Here is a 17,732-nt window from a genome sequence, read left to right on the forward strand (position 1 = left end):
ATCATTCGGCCTCGCTGCTATGTTCTTTTAATCACCGCAATACCATCGTAGTGACCACCGCCACACCGTTGTTCATGCCGCACAAACACCACACGCCGTCGCACCTCCGTCTGCCGCCATTGGTTTGGTCGCCTGAGAGATCCGATTCACGAACACCCAATCGGGTCACAACAGTTACCACCGCAGACCATCACCGTACCACCGTCAAACGGCCATTCAACCACCACCATACTATTTCATGGTTGATTACTGCAATGCGCTTACATTAACCGAGCACCGATACCTTTGTTTTGAAATTTTTCGGCCACCGTTCGTCACCGTAAGGTAACCCTCCGCTAACTAGATCTAATACTCATCTTTATAACTAAGGTGTCTAAGTCTGTCAAAATGGTATGAAAGATGCATAACACAATTACAGAATAACAAAGAACACAAAATAAGCGACAAAACGTGACGTAAAATTTTATTATTTTAACCCAAACCAAAAAACACCCCCCAAACCCTAGATCTCACAATATGTGAGATCAGAAATAGAAAAACAATTCCAATACAATACCTTGATGATCATCGACAGATGATCATCAACAACTGCAGATCAAAACTCTCACAAACAGAGAGAAATATAAGATGACCTTCAATACAAGATCATCTTACAATACAAACTGCAGAAAACTAGAACAAAGAACCAATACTGAACAAACTTTTAACAATACAAAGACTGAATAAACCCTAATATCACCGATGAACGAGAGAAGCGTGAGAGTGGAAATATTGGGGGAACTTCAATCTGATCAACAACTGACAAGATTCATAACGAATCTTCATCAGACCATAACTTTAACATAGCAACCATCTTGGACGAACAGAGATGAATATCTGTTGTAGGTTAGCAATGGAATGAACAATCTCCAAAAACATAGTGTGAAAGTGTACGAAGAAAATGAGATGAAACTTCTGGAACCCTAGCTCTCAAAGAGGCCTTTTTATACACCTGCAAGCACACATTTACACCTTGCACCCTTGTACTTAAACAATAATACTGATCCATCCAGAAGTTGTTATAACCGAATGAATCAACACAAGTCAAGCTTATGTTAGTTATAACTGACCGGCCCAAGTTATAGTGCAAGCCCAATAACTAATAAAGCTAGTATATGAATGAACATATTATGCTATTTTCAACACGCCCCCATCATTCATATACTATACATGTTAACCATTTTCAACTTATTTCTCATAACATCATGCACCGTACAACACAAACCTCCAGCAATTTTACAAACAGAAACAAGTTATAACGAAAACAATAACATCACAAGCATTGAAAAAACAGGTTTATTTCACATCTTACTCCTCGTGAAAGATAAGATCCAAAGAACCTAATATGGCATTTTTACCAGATTTTAACAAGCACACTGCATTTAATATTTGCCAAAAAAAAACTATACCATGCAAAACACAACCCTAACCACTTCCAACCAATGTTTTTTTTTTTTTTAAAAAAAACCGGTTTAAACCGACTGGTAGTACCGGTTGAACCATCCAGTAGAATCGGTTAAACCACCCGGTACACCCAGTTAAACCGTTTCTGAACCCAATCCGAAACGATATAAAAACTGGATTTTAAAAACATTGCTTCCAACAGAGCCATGTAATCAACAACACCAAGAAACAAATCGAAAAGTAGGATTTTTATAACTAACATCCTAACTCTAACAAACTACAAGACAAGAGATGAGATTCCTTGAAGGAAACCACAAATACCAACAACAAAAGAACCCTCTATAACAGAGGGTCAACAAAACAGATAAACTGTTATGACTAAGAACACCAGACAACAATAATAGCCTTCACAGATCCTGGGAAAATACACAACCAGAAACACATCTCTTACACAAGAGAAAGAAAACATATACGGCTAACATCACAACAGGAATGAATCACAAGATTCATACAACACTGATATATGAGAAGTATACACTCCTATAACAGACAACAATTCTAGCCTCAACAAAAAACACAAAATCACATGATTTAATGACCACACACAAGGCTAAGAATAAAGAGACATACACAAGACAATAAGATGCAGCCAAACAAATCCTGATTAACCACCAAATTACACAATTTGTAACCAGAACAACATATCTCACACGAGACAATATACTAGGCTGTCACACATATACAAAATAGTCTTGACAAAAACACATCGGTTAAACACGAACCACACAGTTCTGCTAACCATACAAAATAGACTATAGACATCAAGGACAACCTTGGCGAAACAACTGATTAGAGAACACTCAAACCACACAGTTTGACTAATCATACATCAAAAGACAATGAGACATACGAACAAAGCTCAGAAAACACTTCATCAGATCAAAAACAGAATTGAATCACATGATCCAAGATAAAGATTCACACCACAAATCAACAACATTCACAGGTCTAAACTTAACAAAAGCACAAGACCATACAACCCCAAAAGTAGAAGGAGAAACAAACAGTTAATCATGGTTGCAAAATACAGAATCATACAATGAACATACAAGATTCTATTACCAAGACATGTAGACATGAGATTCAATAAAACAAGAAACCTTGTATAAACTTATCTAACATTTCAAAAAGCTTGACGCTGGAACCGCACCTAACACATAACATTTCTCATACTAACAAGAAACCCATTACCCAAGTTTAAGAAACTTGATAACAAGACAAACTGAGAACGATGTGAACTCTAACGATCAAAATGCTACACACATATGGATGAAAAACATTCAATTCAACCGTAAAGAACAAATCATAAGAAAATATTCATATTTAACCAAGACAGGATCACTCGACTCTACATCACAATCAAATATGAACCAAATCAAACAAGAAATTACAAAACATGAGACTTGTTCAATACGAAAAGCTGATACACACAATCAGTTGCACATGAATATAGAATCATACACATTACAGAGACAGTTTTCTACAAAGACGATGGAATATGAAAGCAACCCTCTACACAATATGCAAGTAAGATAACAAGACAATACACTTGAAGACCAGAGCTCTTCCTGAAACATTTTCGACAAACAAGAGACTCACTGTAGCAACATATAACAATTAGTTTAGACGCAAACCAAAAAACCCTAAGGCGAAGCTGTATCAGTGTCCAGATTCCAGGTTCATCACTTATAGTGCCTGGACAAGTCTTTATACAGGAGCCAAACCTAAACCTACCTGATCTAATACACGGACTAAGACAAGAAGCATAAACAACAAAAACAACCGCTCAACAAGAACACTGAACAAAAAAAAAAAAAAACAAACAGCAATAGCACAGAACAGAACAGGTGCAAACAAACAATAAACAACACAAAAAAACCAGACAGTGCAACAAATAGCAAGAAGACTCGATCAAGTGCCGGCCCGACTAGTCCGGTAAACAGGGAATGCCTAGACTCGGTATAATATGATGCAGAAACCTAAAAAACTAAGAGAGAGGAACGATCTTACAGAGGATGCAACAAACACTCCAAACATAGATCAGAACTGTAGTTCCCGAGAACTACGAGAACTGATAAAGCCATAAACAAAAGACGCTTGGTAAGTTTTCCCAGAGCCTTCCAACACAGGTCTTCAACAGTAGAAAGCAAGCGTTCTCCTTCTTCAACCATCAACAAACCTTATTTAGGATTTGTGTTACACAAAATCTGAATAGATCTTACAAGATTTATACCTGCACATACTCCAAAACAAAAGAACAAAACATGACAGAGGAGAAGGAGAAAAATAAACAACTGATCTAACACAAGAACAAAAGTAGATTTTAGCAACCTAGCCAACACATACACAAAAAAAAACCTCACATAACAATACAAGAACCAGTTAACAACATATGCAACCACATTTTAGTGCAACGCACACAACATTCATGAGCTTTTGAAGATACATGTCAAAGACAGACAATAAGATGATGCAGAACTAATGAAGCAATCTACACACCAATACAAACATGTTTCAAGAAGTTATGTACGTATAAAAAAAAATATTTTTGGATCAAATTGAGAGATAACCAATTTCAACAAGGAGTTTTATAATAAAAAAAACTAATTTTTATTCAATCAAAACCGAGAACAATCTTTTCAACCCATATAAACAACCACCTATAATGACAACAAGAACACTAGATCCAAAAATACATGACAATAGACCTCTAATCAAAAACATATTTCCTAAATAACACGCAAACAAAGGATATCAACAATGGAATACAAACACACAGTCAACAAACATGTAGAACAGTTATGTCATGTTGAGAATCTTGGTTCTGTCACACACTTTTGACTGGAAAATAATGCAACACGTATATGCAAACGCATAAGAACATGGTATGGCACTCCTTGTTATAAAATCCTATTGTTGGTCCACCTAACCCAGCCAAGATATGCCTAACAATACAAAAGCGTGTGACAAAAAATAAAAAAAGGAACAAGGAAAAGGAACAAGGAAGGTCTCACAGTGCTTTATTCCAACATAAGTAAATACACCTTCACTTAGGGTGATGAGGTCTTCGATCTTCTTAGAACACTTACTAGCCAACAGGCGTCCTTTAAGTCTTGACTATCGTATCACAACTTACAGACCAGAGTAGTGAAAACACAACTTGAATCACAATCATAAAACCCCAAGATCTCGAGGAGTGCATAACAAACAATCAGCAACCAATCAACTGATCGGCAATCGCGCAGGCTGGTTAAACCCAACTGAATCACCAAGAACTTTATGAGATAGCGACCATGAAATAAGTAGCAAAGAATTTCTAAGTAAGAACGGAAGACCACAACTAGAACAAGAATTAACCGATCCTTTATCACTCCTTCAAAAGGATAACGAATTTCCTTTGTGTATAAACTCCTACAGTTTCTTCTTCCAAAAAACCTAGCCGTCCCTTTCTTTTTATTACCAAGAACCCTATCAGCGATATGAACACTCTTTAAACCAGATGCATTCAGCGGAAACAATACCCAAAATACTTGAGAAAGAAAAGAAGGAAAAAATCAGTAGACAAAAGACCTCATACAGATTTGACCAGAAACCGTAACACACATCAATTATGAACTGAAACCCTAGATCGTATCAATCAAACCTTCAAAAAACTTAAATAGAGCCAACCATGGCTCTGATACCATGTCAAAATGGTATGAAAGATGCATAACACAATTACAGAATAACAAAGAACACAAAATAAGCGACAAAACGTGACGTAAAATTTTATTATTTTAACCCAAACCAAAAAACACCCCCCAAACCCTAGATCTCACAATATGTGAGATCAGAAATAGAAAAACAATTCCAATACAATACCTTGATGATCATCGACAGATGATCATCAACAACTGCAGATCAAAACTCTCACAAACAGAGAGAAATATAAGATGACCTTCAATACAAGATCATCTTACAATACAAACTGCAGAAAACTAGAACAAAGAACCAATACTGAACAAACTTTTAACAATACAAAGACTGAATAAACCCTAATATCACCGATGAACGAGAGAAGCGTGAGAGTGGAAATATTGGGGGAACTTCAATCTGATCAACAACTGACAAGATTCATAACGAATCTTCATCAGACCATAACTTTAACATAGCAACCATCTTGGACGAACAGAGATGAATATCTGTTGTAGGTTAGCAATGGAATGAACAATCTCCAAAAACATAGTGTGAAAGTGTACGAAGAAAATGAGATGAAACTTCTGGAACCCTAGCTCTCAAAGAGGCCTTTTTATACACCTGCAAGCACACATTTACACCTTGCACCCTTGTACTTAAACAATAATACTGATCCATCCATAAGTTGTTATAACCGAATGAATCAACACAAGTCAAGCTTATGTTAGTTATAACTGACCGGCCCAAGTTATAGTGCAAGCCCAATAACTAATAAAGCTAGTATATGAATGAACATATTATGCTATTTTCAACAAAGTCGACCAACATGCAATGGCTGAATTGGTAGTAGTCACCAGTTTGTTTCAATCTCATGCTCCCACCTATTCATGGGTTTAATATATTTAAAGGGTTCCCTGTTTAAATCTTCTTGATACATGTGAGCACTAGTAAATTAAAAGAATGTGAAATAGCTTGGTTAATATTTTATATTATAATAATTCTACAATGGAGTTTGAAAAAAAAAATACGAGTTCTTACTCAACATAAGTTTTATTAATTTAAAACGTTTTGTAAATTATATTGGTCATACTTGTAAAGGATTTAATTGTGTTTATCAACAATGATATTTACTAAATATGTTATTTCATGAAAACCGGTGGTGAGGTCGTATTCGGAAACTCGAGCAATACCCTATATTAACGTTTAAAAGGAATTTTATATTTAGGTTGTCGTATATGATTCGGGTGAGACATTATAAATTTTGTCAAGTTGCGAGCTAAGCTTTTAAGGTACGGATTCTGTTTTCTTTTCATCGTAGTATAATTTCTAATTCCTTACGCCAGTACGAATCCTTGGGTCTTGCTATCGTAGTATAATCTTACTTTTCGTTACTCTTTAGTACATATTTTGTCCTTGTTTTAAAGTCTGATTGCCATGGTCAATACCTATATCCGTTGATGTGTGATACGTTATCTGAGTCAGTATTGTCTTTGTCTGCTTGTTTATTAGTGTGTTGTAGCATGCCATACCTCAGACTTGTACTCATGGTCGCATGTTCCTGTCAGTAATTAATTTTAGTTATCTGTACATTATATATGGCCTCAGTATTTGTACTCTGTCACCCAAGCATGTCTGGCTTGTCGTTCGGGCGTCAACGGCATGGCACTTATCGTGACGGTGCGAAGGAAAAGTTCACGGCGTCTCAAGCTCGTGCTTGTGTAGCACCTTGGCCACTAGAGGCGTATAGATCGATCTTAGCTCTGAGTTTGAGTTTGTTTGTCTGGAGATGGAATAATGGGTGAACGCCACACCCACCATCTCATAGGTGCATGGACTAGCTAGCTGTGTACCAGTCTGTTCTGTTTATGGCTCTGGGTGCTTCTGTGTTACACGACTTGGTTTGTTGATATATAGTTGTCGTGTAAGTTAGTATATGTTTCTGTATGTGAATATGGTCAGTATCTGTTCTGATATGTTTGATATGTTTTGTACGTATCTGATTATGTTTCCGATCAGTATTGGGTTAAGTATGTTTCTGATCATGTTCAGTGTCTGATTCTGTTATGCATTAGTTATGTCTGTTTTGACTCAGTATCTTTACCGGTCTGTATCATTTTCGTCTCAGTATCAGTCTTGATTTAGATATAGATTCGGAGTTGAACTTTTAGTTTGTATCCGTCAGTACATGTATTCAGTATTTGATTCAATGTATGTTCTATACTTATCGCTGAATCCGTCTTTATTTCATGTCGACTCTCTCGTTCGGTTTAAGTAATTTCGTTAGGATTTTATTATTCTACATATAAACTCAGACCATCTAAAGTATTTTGTTTACTAAATATAAATCTCTAAAGTTATAAAAATAGTTATTTTGACTAAATAAAACCTTATGAATATTGATTAATTAAAAGATATGAATTTGAATCTAAACGTATATTTAAAGATAATAGTTCGACAATTCTTTTCTTTAAAGATAATGGGATTTTAAATGGTATTAAAATATTTTGGCTTAGCTCTTTGTTCCGTTTTGCTTCCCATGTCGTTTTACTGAATGGTCGAAAGTGTTTCATTCGAAAATCTAGATTCTTTAAATTATTCTATTTCTAAAGTATAACTTTTCAAAGTTAGAAAACTTAGTTCTTTTTGTCTAAAGATGATTTGCTAGGAACTATGATAAACTATTTTATTTTAATGAAGTTCAAACGTTCAATATAAGAAGATAGTTTTGTCAAGTATCTTGTTTTAAAAATACTAGCATTATTAAACGTCGTTCAAAATATTTAATAGTTATATGTTTTTGATTTGTTCAAACGTTTCATTTACAAATGATAGGTTGGAATTATTTTTTTTTTTGTTATACGAATACTAGATTATTTAAAAGATGTTTTAAAATAAATGTTTTTGTCATCATGGTCAACGATGTATCAGTTCCTACATTGGTTTTGTGTTGGGTTCGGTACCAGTTATGTATATACCTAACTTTTGTTTCCGTATCAGTTTCCGTTACAATTTCCAATCAGTTCGTGTATCCGTTCTGTATCAGTCTTGTGTCTGCATCTGTTTTCAGTACTCGTGCCAGTTACCGTTTCAGTTCAGTCTCAGTTCTGTTATGTTGTGTTTTGCTTCCACTGATATGACTTTACTTGTACTATCGATTTCTCCGTTACTGAGCAATTTTTGGCTCAGCCGTATTTTCTTTTTGTGTTTGTTTTATTTGTTTTACAGGTAATCTGGGATAATCTGGGGTTTCAGTGTGGAGCGTTTGAAAGTTGCTGATCAAGATTCCTTATTTCAGTAATGTAATAAAATGTAATTACGATTTTTTTATGTTATGGATTGGGTTTTAGTTTTGATATCTGTAAGAGTGACACGTCAGCCCTAGCGGGTTTGGGGTGTTACAATTATGGTATGAGAGCATAGGCTCTTTCCTGTAGAAAACTTAAAACCTTAGAAACTACACTTGTGAGGTACTGGGTAGACGTTGGGTTAGGATTTCAACTTCCGATCAACCTCCATTTTATTCGGTTTCTCCTTTGTCTTCGTACCCTTAAGTCAGTGGTATTTCTGTCGTTGTTGACTTTTGACATGTTCTATGTCTTGTTCGTGTTGAATAAAAACAATTTCTATCATCGTTGCGGCTTCATTTTACAAATTTTGAAATGATTTGAAACATGGTGGACGACATGATTGAAGTGACTTTGTCATCTGACGAACACGAGTATGTGTCACGTGGACCTTCCTACCACACATTCTTCAACAGGTGTTTCACATCGTTAATATGTATCCTCGTGAAATCAATGCATCTACTTTAGTTACCATTGTGTTATTTCTTAGAGACTTAACATTTAACTATGATTCTTTTATTGTCTCTTTGCTTACTTTACAATTTGGATAAGTCATTGAGATGCATGACGGGAGGACAATTACGGCACTGATGTAAGGTGATTGACAATTACGGTCATGAACGTAATTGTGAATTACAGGTACATACGTGCGCTTTTGGATTCCTGTTTATATAGATTGATGTTTATCTAAATGTTTTAAATTCTTAAGATTCCATCGCACTAAAGTCTTTCGAAGAATCCTTTCTCGTTGTTTAACGTTACATGTCTACATGCTTTTAACGCACATCTGATTATCGTAGAGCCAAGAAACTCTCTTTAGCTATGACATTGGATTATCATTGATCCCAATACATTGTTATTTCTCGCGAAAGGCTAAAATAAGCTTAGAGACAACAAAGGGATTACAGGGACCCACATTGTAAAGCGTTGAAGCTTAATATCAGAAAATGGGTTTTCTTGCGAGTTCCATCTTACAGTGGCATACATCATTTCGAATACAAATGGAAGATTAACCCAAGATTCATCGAACCTTTCAAGACCCTATACAGATTTGGAGAATTTCCTTATCGCTTGACGTCGCCACCTCAACAGTCGCAAATGCATGACGTCCTTCACATATCTCTTCTTATGATATACAACAATCATCTCCTTCATGATGTGAACTAGTTTTGTCTATTTTTTTTTTTTTTTTTTGTCGTCTCTGTTACGACACGTGTCTTCCGGTTAACCCGGTTCTAGAGCTAAGGTAAAAAAAAAAAAATTAATTAAAGAAAATAAATAATAATAATAATAAATTAAAATAAAAGGACCACCTTCCATTTTGAAGTATTTATCCAATTCTGATTCGTTTTAATTTTCAGCAACTACTTACCCATCATGGTAACTAAGTTTACTTAAAAATTGAATTCCCGGCTACCCAGGGTTATTAGTCAATGTCATTTTATTATAAAAAAAAATCTATTACTGTTGTGTAAATATAAAATTTTGTTTATTTTTTTTTTTTAGCAATTAGTTATTTGATTTTGATTGCGTGTAGATTTTGATTTGCTCTCGTCACCGTTCATATGTCGTCTGATATCGGTATTTCAGTTTGATGTTTGTGTATTTGAAAATTTAATATAATATTTTGTAAATATATAAAAGTCCTTTTATTTTTATACATATTTGATTTATTGGATGAATTAAATAGAAGTTATTAAACATATATTAATAGAGAAACACTAATTCGTTCATGTAAGGGAAAATCCTCGCATCTTTGTTCTCTTGTTCGCAATTTCATCTCCGTTCAACTCGTAGCGTAACGTTTATTTATTTATTTATTTTTGCCCCTCTTTAATTCCATCCATCCGGTTCGAATGTGGCTACTCTAACCCCACAACGAGGACATTTAAATGGTAAGACATGGGAAATTGTAAAAGATAAGAACATGTGCATGTTTCCTTCTAAAGTGTTTAGACTGGATTTTTTTTTTTTACATTGATACACATGCTAGAGAGAGTCTGTTAGCATGTCGATGAATATAATTTTGGGGTCGGTCCGCATTTAGTATGGAAGCAGTGGATGCAGAGGGTCGGTCGGGGGGTTTGGCTAGCCTTTGGAATCCTGGTTTGTTTTCGTGTGACAACGTGATAAAGGATCGATTCTTCTTAATTGTGTCCGGTACGTTAAATCAAGTGGGAGATAGATTAAACTTGGTGAATGTCTATGCGTCGAATGATGCAAGGGTTCGAAGGAATATATGGAGAAAACTGGTGGAAATAAAAAATTCCTTGCAAGGATTGTGGATTTTCATGGGCGATTTTAACGAGGTAAGGGATGAATCGGAGCGGGTTAACTCAGAATTCATTGCTTCCAATGCGGAAGCTTTTAACCATTTTATTTTGACTGCGGGCCTGTCTGAGTATCATATGGGGGGTGGGAGGTATACATATATATCAGATCGTGGTGACAAACTAAGCAAATTGGATCGTTTTCTGGTCTGCATTGGAACCATGGAGAGGTGGCCGACGGCCTCCGTTCAGGCACTTAATCGGGATGCCTCGGATCATAGGCCAATCCTACTATCTATGACCCCTACGGACTTCGGACACATTCCGTTTAGATGCTTTAACTCATGGTTGGAGATGCCAGGCTTCATGAATTTGGTGAAAAATCTTTGCCAGAGCTTTATCTTCAATGGGCCAGCGGATTTAGCTTTGTCGGTAAAGCTGAGATGGCTAAAAAACAACATTAAATCTTGGCTAAAATCGGAGAGAATTCGCATAGACGGGATTTATTTTATGAGTGACGATGTAGCGGATGAGTTTCAAAACCTAACAGAGTTGCTGAGCCATTTCAGTGTCCGAGACGGGACTGATGATTGGATTTGGAAGCTTCAACCCTATGTTGGTTTCTCGGTGGCAAGTATAAAAAACGTAGCGGCAATTTTTAATAGAACCATTCCGGATTACCTTTTTATGTGGAATAATAGTGTGCCAAAAAAGGTCGGTGTCGTTTCTTGGAGGGCAATAATGGAAAGATTGCCGACGAGAGCTGCGTTGGCAGCTAGAAATATCGTTGTGGGAGACACAGGATGCCCGTTTTGTAACGAGTATGCGGAGACTAGCGATCATTTGTTTGTATCTTGCCAATTTACGCAGGTAGTTTGGTTAGTGATTGCTCAATGGTGCAAATTGCCTCCTTTTATTGCATTTAGTCTCAAAGATGTATTGGATCTACATGTTACTGTGAATGGGTCAAAAAGGAGAAAGAAGATGATTTATGCTATTATTCAGGTTGTAATTTGGAGTATATGGTGATTGCGAAACGAGGTAGTTTTCAACAATGGTAATCCGAGCGTAGCTAAGGTGGTGGAAGAATCGAAGTCGATGTCTTATCTGTGGATAAAGAATCGGATGAGATCTTCTTTGTGGACGTGGAACGAGTGGCGTAATTTTAGTATTGTATTGTAATATAGGTGGGGGTTGACCGTTTTTCGGTTATTTGGTGATTTTTCTTGTATATTTGGTGTCTAGCATCTTGCTAGTAGTATTAATAAAATCTTTTGTTGGCCGTTCAAAAAAAAAAAAAATGGGAACCTAGTTTTACTAAAACTTTATGACTAGTTCACCTACATAGACGCATGTAAATTCATAAATTATATGTTATGTTAGATCAAGACTTCTAGATCACCAAACATATGTTTTAAATCCTAACATAAAATTGAGAACCATTCTAAATGCAAGCCTAGATGGGAGATGGAAGACACGATCCGTTCCCAATACTTGAATTCGTTTAGGTCTTAGCACTTTGAAATTTTTATTGCATCTAAATTTTGAATTATTCAGCTATCCGTTTATTTGTCATCTGATTTAATCTATACCATGGTTTGTTCGTATCCGTGATATATTTGATTTAGCTCATAAACCGAACTTTGCAATTTCGAGGACGAAATTTTTTTAGGAGGGTAGAATTGTAATACCTGAAAATTTGAAAACCTTATATATATATATATATATATATATATATATATATATATATATTATGTCGGTTCTAAATGAATTTAACACATTTCCATTTCGACTAAAACGAGTATCGTTCCAAACGTATATTTTATTTAGTTGAGATTACTTAAGATTAGTGTATATCAGTTATTTTTATTTTTTTCATAAACTAAATAATTAATAAAAAGAAAGTCTAATTAGATTGTGATATGTAGTGGATGTATTTGATTCTTTTGAATTCCTAATCATACGAATAAATATAGAATAATTAATTTGACTTTCAACATTGCATATCTTTTCTTTATTTGTTTATTTTTATATATAGTCAATCATTCAAGTCAAAAATAATTTTGTTAGCCATGACTTTTGGGTTTTACATATACCTTCCATTTTTAATTTTTTTAAACAAACTTGAATCAGTTCACGATCTCCTTGTTCAACACCGCAACCACCAGTTTCCCTAGAACACCTAATAGCCAAAGACCACCATCATTCGGCCTCGCTGCTATGTTCTTTTAATCACCGCAATACCATCGTAGTGACCACCGCCACACCGTTGTTCATGCCGCACAAACACCACACGCCGTCGCACCTCCGTCTGCCGCCATTGGTTTGGTCGCCTGAAAGATCCGATTCACGAACACCCAATCGGGTCACAACAGTTACCACCGCAGACCATCACCGTACCACCGTCAAACGGCCATTCAACCACCACCGTACTATTTCATGGTTGATTACTGCAATGCGCTTACATTAACCGAGCACCGATACCTTTGTTTTGAAATTTTTCGGCCACCGTTCGTCACCGTAAGGTAACCCTCCGCTAACTAGATCTAATACTCATCTTTATAACTAAGGTGTCTAAGTCGACCAACATGCAATGGCTGAATTGGTAGTAGTCACCAGTTTGTTTCAATCTCATGCTCCCACCTATTCATGGGTTTAATATATTTAAAGGGTTCCCTGTTTAAATCTTCTTGATACATGTGAGCACTAGTAAATTAAAAGAATGTGAAATAGCTTGGTTAATATTTTATATTATAATAATTCTACAATGGAGTTTGAAAAAAAAATACGAGTTCTTACTCAACATAAGTTTTATTAATTTAAAACGTTTTGTAAATTATATTGGTCATACTTGTAAAGGATTTAATTGTGTTTATCAACAATGATATTTACTAAATATGTTATTTCATGAAAACCGGTGGTGAAGTCGTATTCGGAAACTCGAGCAATACCCTATATTAACGTTTAAAAGGAATTTTATATTTAGGTTGTCGTATATGATTCGGGTGAGACATTATAAATTTTGTCAAGTTGCGAGCTAAGCTTTTAAGGTACGGATTCTGTTTTCTTTTCATCGTAGTATAATTTCTAATTCCTTACGCCAGTACGAATCCTTGGGTCTTGCTATCGTAGTATAATCTTACTTTTCGTTACTCTTTAGTACATATTTTGTCCTTGTTTTAAAGTCTGATTGCCATGGTCAATACCTATATCCGTTGATGTGTGATACGTTATCTGAGTCAGTATTGTCTTTGTCTGCTTGTTTATTAGTGTGTTGTAGCATGCCATACCTCAGACTTGTACTCATGGTCGCATGTTCCTGTCAGTAATTAATTTTAGTTATCTGTACATTATATATGGCCTCAGTATTTGTACTCTGTCACCCAAGCATGTCTGGCTTGTCGTTCGGGCGTCAACGGCATGGCACTTATCGTGACTGTGACGGTGCGAAGGAAAAGTTCACGGCGTCTCTAGCTCGTGCTTGTGTAGCACCTTGGCCACTAGAGGCGTATAGATCGATCTTAGCTCTGAGTTTGAGTTTGTTTGTCTGGAGATGGAATAATGGGTGAACGCCACACCCACCATCTCATAGGTGCATGGACTAGCTAGCTGTGTACCAGTCTGTTCTGTTTATGGCTCTGGGTGCTTCTGTGTTACACGACTTAGTTTGTTAATATATAGTTGTCGTGTAAGTTAGTATATGTTTCAGTATGTGAATATGGTCAGTATCTGTTCTGATATGTTTTGTACGTATCTGATTATGTTTCCGATCAGTATTGGGTTAAGTATGTTTCTGATCATGTTCAGTGTCTGATTCTGTTATGCATTAGTTATGTCTGTTTTGACTCAGTATCTTTACCGGTCTGTATCATTTTCGTCTCAGTATCAGTCTTGATTTAGATATAGATTCGGAGTTGAACGTTTAGTTTGTATCCGTCAGTACATGTATTCAGTATTTGATTCAATGTATGTTCTATACTTATCGCTGAATCCGTCTTTATTTCATGTCGACTCTCTCGTTCGGTTTAAGTAATTTCGTTAGGATTTTATTATTCTACATATAAACTCAGACCATCTAAAGTATTTTGTTTACTAAATATAAATCTCTAAAGTTATAAAAATAGTTATTTTGACTAAATAAAAACTTATGAATATTGATTAATTAAAAGATATGAATTTGAATCTAAACGTATATTTAAAGATAATAGTTCGACAATTCTTTTCTTTAAAGATAATGGGATTTTAAATGGTATTAAAATATTTTGGCTTAGCTCTTTGTTCCGTTTTGCTTCCCATGTCGTTTTACTGAATGGTCGAAAGTGTTTCATTCGAAAATCTAGATTCTTTAAATTATTCTATTTCTAAAGTATAACTTTTCAAAGTTAGAAAACTTAGTTCTTTTTGTCTAAAGATGATTTGCTAGGAACTATGATAAACTATTTTATTTTAATGAAGTTCAAACGTTCAATATAAGAAGATAGTTTTGTCAAGTATCTTGTTTTAAAAATACTAGCATTATTAAACGTCGTTCAAAATATTTAATAGTTATAAGTTTTTGATTTGTTCAAACGTTTCATTTACAAATGATAGGTTGGAATTATTTTTTTTTGTTATACGAATACTAGATTATTTAAAAGATGTTTTAAAATAAATGTTTTTGTCATCATGGTCAACGATGTATCAGTTCCTACATTGGTTTTGTATTGGGTTCGGTACCAGTTATGTATATACCTAACTTTTGTTTCCGTATCAGTTTCCGTTACAATTTCCAATCAGTTCGTGTATCCGTTCTGTATCAGTCTTGTGTCTGCATCTGTTTTCAGTACTCGTGCCAGTTACCGTTTCAGTTCAGTCTCAGTTCTGTTATGTTGTGTTTTGCTTCCACTGATATGACTTTACTTGTACTATCGATTTCTCCGTTACTGAGCAATTTTTGGCTCAGCCGTATTTTCTTTTTGTGTTTGTTTTATTTGTTTTACAGGTAATCTGGGGTTTCGGTGTGGAGCGTTTGAAAGTTGCTGATCAAGATTCCTTATTTCAGTAATGTAATAAAATGTAATTACGATTTTTTTTATGTTATGGATTGGGTTTTAGTTTTGATATCTGTAAGAGTGACACGTCAGCCCTAGCGGGTTTGGGGTGTTACATTTTCTCTCTAGACTTCAAACTCCAAATCTCTCAAATTGCCAAAAGTCCTCAAATATAACACTAATGCTCCTAATTATAGGCCAAGGCATAAAGGATTTCCCCTTATTTACAAGTTTGCCACCTTGCTTTTTCCCTATTTAAAACACAATAAAATCACGTTTTCTTCTATTCTTTGCTACGAACTGGATTGATAGAGGCGATAGGCATTACTGCACTAACTGTCACACCCCGATTTCCACGTGTCTCACCGGTGGGCCCGGTGGGGGATTACCGGGACGTAGTTGGCAACAATATAGTCAAACCACACAATTATATGAATGCACAGCGGAATCATAAAGATAAATATATTTCAACATTAAATGTAATATCAAAGTATCACCATTGTTGAAATAAAATCAACAGGGGATCAATAATAAGATAAAAATAATTGTTCAACAGACGTAGGCATCTTAAGCTTGCGAGACTCTTTATTGATGCTAAGGAGAAATATCCAGTCAATTACGCTTAGTACCTGCATTTAGTCTTTTTGGGAAAATACATCAGTTTACACTTGTAAATACATTCAACCGACACTTTTGTAAAATGTTTAATAAAATTGATTTGAATGCACAAGGCACAAACTCTTTATAACTTGGGATAATTTATACTTAAAATCTTGTAAAGAATTACATGTTTACTATGCGTTCGGTCGCCAGGGTCGTGCCGGGTTAAAGATTAATAGACACACCACATAGCATAAAACCGTGGCGGGAAAACCAACGGCTATACCTTTATAATCATGGACATAATGCCGGGTGTACGCCTACACCCGGATGTCAAGGTCGTGGCCATTTCGTAAAATGCTGCCAAAGATATCCGGGACATGGTCATTAAGCTCCCAAAGGCGTAAAGCCAACAAAACAAATTCTTAAACGGGTCACATTGATAATACCCAGCTACTAATGAGTTGGGGTCAATTGCCCGACCAAGCGGTATTTTAAATACCGTAACCCAAGCCCGTATAATGGAAAACAAGTTAAAAGTATTTACCTTTGCAAGTATAAATCCTTAATCGAATAAATTGCAAATAGCTTTTACTGGTCTCCTATTCTGGAATGAAGGTTTAAAATAACCTATTAGAATCCTAACGGGTCTTTAATTTAGCCGTAGCTTAGACCGGTCAGTTTCAAAGGATAGTTACGGTTTAATCGCGTAAAAGGCGAAACCGGGAATGGAATATGATTTTGTAACACCCTAGTTACTAAATTACGGTTTTATATGAAAATACCACAATTAGATGTGTAGTTAAGACCACACATATTATATAATTGCGGGTTTATTAAAACTTTTAACAAATCATAAGTTATTCAACGTAACTTAATCGAGTTCGTTGTTTAAAATTTACAACGTGGCAATGTGCGGAAACGTGTATCTATATCGTGTTCGGTTCTTCGTTGAGCTTGATCTTCTTCCGGCATCCACAAAGTACCTACATTTCATAAAAACATGAAATGCTTTAGTCATACGTGATTTAAAACGTATTTAAACAAGTCCGGGAAGCAAAACTAATCAAAAATACATTTTTGTACAGGGTCCACCGTAAATTACGGTGGCTACCGTAATTTACGGTAGCCCCTGAATGTTTATTCCTCCACCGTAAATCAGGAGGTTCATGGCGTAAATTTATATGGCCTACCGTAAATTACGGTAGCTACCGTAATTTACGGTGGCCTCTGCAGAATTCTCCAAGTTTGCCGTTTTCTAAAACGGCAACGTTCATAACTTTTAATCCGTTTGTCCGTTTGACCTACCG

General features: G+C 35.5%; 2 long non-coding RNA genes across 2 annotated transcripts; both read left to right on the forward strand.

Moving 5' to 3' along the window:
- Positions 1 to 224: 224 nt before the first annotated feature.
- LOC110877962 lies at positions 225 to 8,471 on the forward strand. Its single transcript, XR_002557443.2, has 3 exons — positions 225 to 324; positions 6,404 to 6,467; positions 8,404 to 8,471. It is a non-coding gene; the product is annotated as an uncharacterized LOC110877962 (long non-coding RNA).
- A 4,459-nt stretch (positions 8,472 to 12,930) lies between these two features.
- On the forward strand, positions 12,931 to 15,892 carry LOC110874431. Its single transcript, XR_002555942.2, has 3 exons — positions 12,931 to 13,317; positions 13,779 to 13,842; positions 15,774 to 15,892. It is a non-coding gene; the product is annotated as an uncharacterized LOC110874431 (long non-coding RNA).
- The last annotated feature ends 1,840 nt before the right edge of the window (positions 15,893 to 17,732 follow it).

Source organism: Helianthus annuus, chromosome 9 (genome assembly GCF_002127325.2).
Source record: "Helianthus annuus cultivar XRQ/B chromosome 9, HanXRQr2.0-SUNRISE, whole genome shotgun sequence".
NCBI lineage: Eukaryota > Viridiplantae > Streptophyta > Magnoliopsida > Asterales > Asteraceae > Helianthus > Helianthus annuus.